Source organism: Meleagris gallopavo, chromosome 7 (assembly GCF_000146605.3).
Source record: "Meleagris gallopavo isolate NT-WF06-2002-E0010 breed Aviagen turkey brand Nicholas breeding stock chromosome 7, Turkey_5.1, whole genome shotgun sequence".
NCBI lineage: Eukaryota > Metazoa > Chordata > Aves > Galliformes > Phasianidae > Meleagris > Meleagris gallopavo.
In genome coordinates this window covers 15,800,257-15,808,034 of record NC_015017.2, presented here as the reverse complement: position 1 = coordinate 15,808,034, position 7,778 = coordinate 15,800,257, and the positions used below count along the sequence as shown (strand labels likewise).

Here is a 7,778-nt window from a genome sequence, read left to right as displayed (position 1 = left end):
CCCAGCTCTTGGGATCCTCTATATGCTCTATACGAAAAAATTTCAATTTCAGTCTATCTATGGAAGCACAATTGAGAAAATGCTACAGCTCATAATCCTCAAAAAACAAAACAAAAAACAAAAAACAAAAAAACACTGGGAGTCGCACCTTGAATGGAAGCAAAAGCATATTGTAACAATTGTAACAGTAGATGCCACAGAGTGCTGTTAGTAACTGAAAAATAAAATCAGTGACAAGGGAAAGGGGACATCTGGATCTCTGTTTTTTGTTGTTTTGTTTTGGTTTTTTTGTTTGTTTGTTTGTTTCCCCATAGGAAAAATAGAGAAATAAAAAGCAAAGAAGGAGAAGAAGTTGCATCTTAAGGCTAAGAGCAATTCCTGTGCTTCCTTCTATTTGTAAAACAAAACGTGAAAGATACAGAAGGCATAAAAGACATCACGGAGAAACTGAAGGAGAAGACAGCATAGCAGATGTCACACCTGAGAAGAAAGGAAGAAGTGACCAAAAGGTGGGCAAAACGAAAAGTAAATAAAGTCATTGTTCTTGTCACTTGCGCTCTGTTTCATCTCTAGCAGAAAGATGCAGTGTTCGTGTGTACTTTATTCCCTAAAAGCACTCCAGACTTTTCACTGCTGTACTCTTAAAAAATGCATCTTTAAAATGACAATAATTCACTAAATACTTACACCAGACTTAATTTCATTTCAAGACAACAACTGAACTGGAATAGAAAACCTTCACTTTCTTAGCAAAACTTTGCGCCTCATAAAGGTTTTATCTGTTGCTATGGCACAGGTTTTACCCAAAGGAGTTACTTGCAGAACAGCACAAGAAAGGGGAATTTTTCAGTTCTTTTCACACACACATTTTCATACCCCAGATATTTTAATTTAGTCGTATTTTTTCTTCATCCTTCGGAGAGTTTATTTTATTTCTGAATAAGCTGCATGTCTATCTCAGCAGCATGGAGGGATTCATTCTTATTCTCCTCCCCACTATAAATCAAAATCTACTTTTAATTACAGAATATCAACTATTTCTCTTTGATGACATTCAAGTGCTTATTCTAAATTGAAAGAGCAATAGAGCAACTGCCATGGTATTTTCATACATAGAGCAATGACCTTTTTAATGATTTCTTGGAAACAATGGAAGTACATTCATCAGGTTATACAGAAATTGGTGCAGCTTTTTTTTTTTTTTTCCCCAGACATTCCACTTTCAATTCACAATGACATTTGATAAGAGACATAAAAATGTCAATAGATCGGTCTTTTTTTTTTCCCCAGCAACCTCATCTGACAAGAATTTCCCCATCCCTGTTTCTTCTTTACAGCACTATGTTGTTCACTCATTTGGACCTACTTCAATTCGCTTATTAAATATGTAAGATCTTCATTATGCAACCAGGAGTTGAATCATGTAAGATTAACACAAAGCCCGAGTGAGAAAATTCTTTTTTAACATTATTAATATTAATAGTATGTGCAGCTCACATATTTTTATACTTCCCAAACCCAAATGTCAATACAGTGGATAAGTTGTACTTTCCTTTCTCATCTCATCTTCTCTAAAGAAAGGATGACATTCAACTTAAATAAAAGCAAAACCATACACGTTTCCAGCTAAGTTCCATTTCTGAATCCAAAGATTCATGGTTATGATGGACTGCCTAGCCATTGATACAAGAGAAAGGGTAACCTGAGGAAATAACTAAAAGCATTTCTATTCCTTGTATTGACTTATGCAACTTCATAAATCACACGGTTCATACAAAAGTAGAGAATTTCGCTAATGACCTAATGGGCATTGCTATATTTCACTAGCAGGAACCTGGTCTTGAACCCTTGCAGGGGACTTGAGCAAAACTGAGACGCTTAGATGGTATCCAAAGCAGACAAAGAAAGTTGAGGAGGAGCGGCTTCAACTTAATCAGTACGCAATCGCAGAAGAAAAATCCATCTTAAATCTACTCTTGTCAGACTTTACCCTGAAACCTGCTCCTGAGAAATTAGTTTAGCCACTCTTTTTTTGTAGAGCTTGACACACCTAAATCCTTTCTTTCCAAGAACACATGGAGGAGGAAGTATCACATACTTCCCCTGGATATACAGTAGCTTAGCAAGCGAGCATTCACTCCAACAATGGCTTCAGTTTTTTTCCTATGTTCTGCCATGACTCAAATTCACATCTCCTGGAAAAGATACAGTGAAACATTTTAACAATTACTGTGTTTTTCCACACATCCTCATCTCATCTTTTGACTTCTCTGTGATTGCCTCCTGCTTTCACAGAGTACAGCATAACTGTGGGATCTGCTCTTGGCAGGCAAGGATAGAAAGCAGAGAGAGCCTGGCTCTATTTCAGCACTTTTGGTTCTGAGGGCCAGACTCCTGAATAGCTTTACTGGCAATATGCAAACAACCTTCTTGTCCATACAGAAAGAGTCCCTCCATTCTCTTCTCCCAGGACAAACTTTTACCATCAAATAAAATACAGAACCAAGTGCTAAGGCTTCTTCTAAAGAACAGCCTTCCTTTCTCCCAAAAGAAGAGAGAGCTGTTAACTGGCATGCAGAATCCTTCTCTCTCTCACCTCTTGCTTCATGATCAATTAATGTGCGTGTGTATGCTTTCTTTTACAAGGAAACAATTTCAGAAGATGAAGACCCTTATGGTCTCATACCTGTGTCACACTGCAGGGAGAGAAGAGGCACAGAATAGCAACTGATAGAGGCAGGAACTGAAAGAATCCAATTATTCTCCTTACTTCAGGTTTTCTATGAAGGAGAAAAAAGTATAATTAGCACGTCCATCTCCAGTTACATCTTAAAAGAAAGAGAAAGTACTATTGTGATCTCTGGAGGGTTTACTCTATGTTCACATTCTGTGACACTGATAATAAAATTCATAACATTCAAATTTGTATTTTAAGTCCAGAGTCCAGCAAAAGAGAATGGAAGTTCGCTGTAATTATGTTGGATGTACGGCACTGAATCTGTAAAAGAATAAAAATACTTTGAAGTATTATAGAACTAATCCTAAAGCTGTCAGATAGGTCAGGATGAGACAGTTTTCTTCATTCAAACTGATACCAAGTGACAACTTGTGCATAGCTTCTACATTCAGAAGTGACCAAAGTCACTTCTTATTCAGACAACTTGCTTATTGCAGAACAGATAATTCTTCCAAGTCTAATGTTTTCAAATATTGTTGCTGGTAGATTTTTTTTTGTTTTCTTTTTTGTTTGTGTGTGTGTGTGTGTGTGTGTGTGTGTCTGTTTTTGTTATAGATGTTCTTTTCTTTCTTGATCTTTTCTGCTTCTGACATACAGGAGGCCTAGAACTAAACATTTTGAACAGAAGAGTAATCTAAAAATATTCACATTGGGCAGAAGATGCATTGGCATTGTAGGAAAGGGTCTTTTCACATAATAGTTGCTGAGGACACTCTCATGATTTTAAGGCTAAGATTTTGATCAAAAATAAAACATTCAAAAATTGATTTACTTTCACTCTATGCTGTGAAAAGGAACTTTTATTTGTTCAACCCATTGGGACAAGTCTTGATTTGAGGTGGCTGTGGCTTGAACTTGAAAATAAGTAAACAAGGAAAGAAATTCTCTTCTATGACGAAAATAAGACTTTACATTGCATATACAAGTAAATTAATCTGTGTTCTGAGCGACTAAAATAAAATCAATCACATTTATAAGCATCTTGTGACCTTTACCCATTTCCCTGGAAAAGAAATAAAATGAAGACATGGTACCTTAGTTTTCAAAGTGTTGTCTAGGTGTTTGATTGGAAACAGACTGGAAGATGATACAGACAGCAAGATAACAAGAAAACCCATTTATCACTGTGACAGGTGCTTGGTTTCATATAAGTTTAAATAACTAGTGATGGAGTAGGGTTGTCTTTCTCTCGTCTCAACCTCATAGCCAATGTTTAGACTCAACTAAAGTTTCCACTTCATAGTAATCAAGTTACAAGGATTCAAATTGTTATTCATGAATTCAAGGAGGTTAAAGCTTGAGATTCATTAATGCAGTGTTGTCAGCAACAGCAAGCAGGTCCATGGCCTAGAACATTGTGGTAATTGGTAAATCTGAAAGCTGGCTGGTTAATGGCTGTTTATTAGCCTCTAATACATTCTGTGTTACAAGATTTGACACTAGGTATTCCTACTGAGCCGCAACATCCTGGCAGTTCACCTTTCTTGTACATCAGTGGACATGTGCCAGAGCTTAACTGTGCTATGGAGAAAAAGGAATACAGCTCACCACTCCTTATATATATACTGCCATGCAGTGTGTTCTTCCCCATTTAAACATTGAGACTTAATGAGCACTACAGCCCTGAAACACAGAGCATCACTTAACGACAAGAATATATCAGGCAGTGTCAGTTCTCTCATATCTGTGTGTGTTGAGTAACTACAACATATTCTGGCCTATAACAGATTTAGGTGTTCATTTATTCATTTTTTTAAGGAAACTCTACTCACTTAACTGACAAGAGAAAAATATTTATAATTTTTCTGAAACTTATACTTTTCCCAATGAAATAAACTTACAGTTTATATAGAAACATGTAGCTTTGTCCATCTATTCTGATTCATTTTTGAAGCACAAAATTCTAGAAAGAATGAATCTGTAGCAGGAATATCCCTTTTCACATCTCTCCTTGTCTGCTTATGTGAAAGTCCACAAGTCATTCACAGCATAACACTCAACTGTGGAGGAAGGCACGTGTAAGCCTTGTCAGGATTCAGTTGAGTCATCAGCTCCGTCACAGGCTATCAGAGTCCTGTCAACAGTTGCCACCTTGAATAATTTCTTCCATTGATATAGCTCTGTGCTTATCTTTGCTTACATAGGCAGGTTTCTCATCACTCAATATAGGATAGCCTATCATAACTCTAAAAATGAATGTTTTTCTTCTAATTTCCAGCCTGAATTTATTTGTACATACTTTGTTCTTTTCCCACCATGCCCTTAATCTCACATCATTCCTACAGGTTCTCTCTCCTGAGGAATTTACAGTGAATAGTCATAGTCTCTAGCTTATTATGTGAAAAAATGTCAAAAATCTTACTCTCTTCTACATGAGAAGCTTGAGAAGCTTTCCAGTTCAGATGGTCTCTGCACACTTCAGTTTGAATTCTTTAAAACAGGTGAATAGAAAAATATATTGGAAATAACAAAAAAGAACTATACAAGCTTTACATAGGATTGTTAATGCTTTGCTATTTCTATTTCAAATACTTTGTCTAAGGCATGTTAGTGCCAAATCAGCTTCTGTACTAATATGACAATTGACCAAAACACTCAGGATATTTTTCTTCTTTCTTACTGCTAAATACTGACAGGGCTCAGTATTTTATATTAGTTCTGGCATGCACGACCTTCTGTTTTCATCACTGCAGGACCTCAAGGTCACTCACTAAATTCTGCATAGTATCTGGATCCTCTTTCTTTATTGGCATCCTTTCTACCTTCATAATGTTAACACATTTCAAAAGCATTATTTACCCTGATAGTCATAATGACTAGTGCAACAGACAGTACTAAACAAGATGAGGGTTTGAGGATTTCAGTTACTAGACTCCCTTCAACCTAATGATTTTCCTTTCTTGCATTCACAGAATTACAGAATTGCAGTTGTTTTGGAAGGGACCTCTCTGAAGATCATCTAGTCCAAGCTCCCTGCTAAAATCTAGTTTCTTTGGTAACCTACAGTCCTTTTACTAATTCTTTCAGGTTTTGTGGGTTTTTTTTCATAACACTTACAGTAAGATATGAAAAAGCTTTGCTGACGTCTAGCTAGATTAGATCTGTGGAAGTTAAGACTGGCAGGGAGCTTTTCCACAGTATCGTTCGATTGATATGCTTTCATCAAAAATACATACCAATATTTGAAATGAAACTCAAACCAATCAGAAACACCCTGGTAATTATGCTTTACATTATACTCTGGATTCTTGCCTAGTTTCTCAAAAGGCTCCACATATATATCAAGCCAGGTTTTTCACAAAACCCACAGCATTACAAGACTTTTAGGAAAGCAAAAAAGAAGTAGAATCAGACAGTTCCAACTCATTTGCCTTTCATTTGGAGTAAAGGTTGTTCAGATGCAAACTCAAGGCACAACTCTGTGCGTGCGTGTACTGAGGCAGGGTTAATTGAAGGTCTTTCAATGAAACTCTGTAGTGTTAAACTTACACAAAGCTCAAAAGCCTAACTATGAGAAAATTAGTTTCCATGTATACTAAGAGCCTGATTGCTCTTTATGAAGTGTATGTAACAAAGGTATTGCACACATAAATTAACATTTCATATATCTTGAAAATATGAACTAGGATAGAGGCTAAGAAAAGACACTGAAATCTTATTGAGAGAGGGTGATTTTGCTCTAAAATTGCATACCATCATGAGAACAACAACAATAAAATAAACAATCCAGGCTTGATACATTTTGTATTGAGATGCAGTGCCATGCATGTTAATCACCATAATCAAACTTATCCCAAATTTTCACGTGCTGCATAATCAGCTTTGTAAAGTGATGCATTTCATTTTTTGGCAATAACACAATGTTCAAATAAGTGACAATTGGAGTAAAAACTGTATCTTTGAACTATTTTCTTTGTACTAATTTTCTCCTATCCAAATGAAGGGTTAATAGAATCTAAAGATAAACCTCCAACAAGTATGAAAATCCTTCTTTTTCTCTCAGTGAGCAATGGACTCAGTATTAGACAATGGAAGAGTGCTAGACTATTACAAAAAGCTGCCGCACGTGATAGGTTAAACTTCACACTCACCATGGGTTGTTGAGCTCTTCCAAAATTATCACAGCAGCCTCTATTCATCCATGTATACTGGTAGTACAGACAATGAAAGTGACACAGTTGCTTTCATTATTATTGTCATTAAATGATCTGTAACATTATTAGCAGCAAGATTGCAAATACAGAAGGCAAGTTGCTAAAGTAATCAGCATCAGACAAACGCTGAAAAATTATCAATAATCTGCAATCTGCATAAAAACAGATGCCTATTAAAATCAGAGCAGAAGCAAAGACCTCAAAGGTAAAGGCAGAAGTTTTTCAGGAGAAAACACAATAAATTGTACAAAACTTGGAAAAGGAAAGGCATTTTTCAAATGTATTTTCTGCAGTGTGACCATAATTAATGACAAAAATTAGTATTATTGTTGCCATTCGCAGTGCTACTACTTCAAGTAGCCACAATCAAGAACCAAAATCCCGCTGAGGGAAACTGTTTACCCAAGTGTAAAATACCCTGTTTGCCCCACATAGATGAGGAGTTAAATTTAGTGGGACAAATGTTTAAGTGGCTTGTTGAATAGAAATTTATTGCAACATATGCCTAAGGTTGGTATGTACTAAACAGTCATTCTCTTACTGGGAATTTATTTATTTACATAGGTCATTCCAAAAATAATGGTTCCTATTTATTTCCACAGAAACTACAACAGAAATAAAGAGCACAATCATACTATTTGACAGAGCAAATGCACAGCTACAAACCGTATTTTTCAACAGTCACCATCATTAGCTATGCATTTTCACCAGCAATGAACAAGAAACCAGCCTGTTGTGCTCATAAAAATCTGCACCAACAGAGGATACCCACTGAACTGTCATCACTGCTGAAATGCACCACGGCCTCATTGTACTCATACCCACTGTTTAGTCTCCAGAAATGTTCAGTAAGCAGTGATGTGATGTCTATGGGTGCAATTTTTTTT

The 7,778-nt window shown here is 36.2% G+C and overlaps 1 long non-coding RNA gene across 1 annotated transcript; it reads right to left on the bottom strand.

The window, feature by feature from the left end:
• Positions 1–1,274: 1,274 nt before the first annotated feature.
• On the bottom strand, positions 1,275–2,776 carry LOC104911670. The gene is made up of 2 exons (XR_002116656.1): positions 2,687–2,776; positions 1,275–2,195 (listed from the first exon to the last, which is right to left on the bottom strand). It is a non-coding gene; the product is annotated as an uncharacterized LOC104911670 (long non-coding RNA).
• Between the last annotated feature and the right edge of the window lie 5,002 nt (positions 2,777–7,778).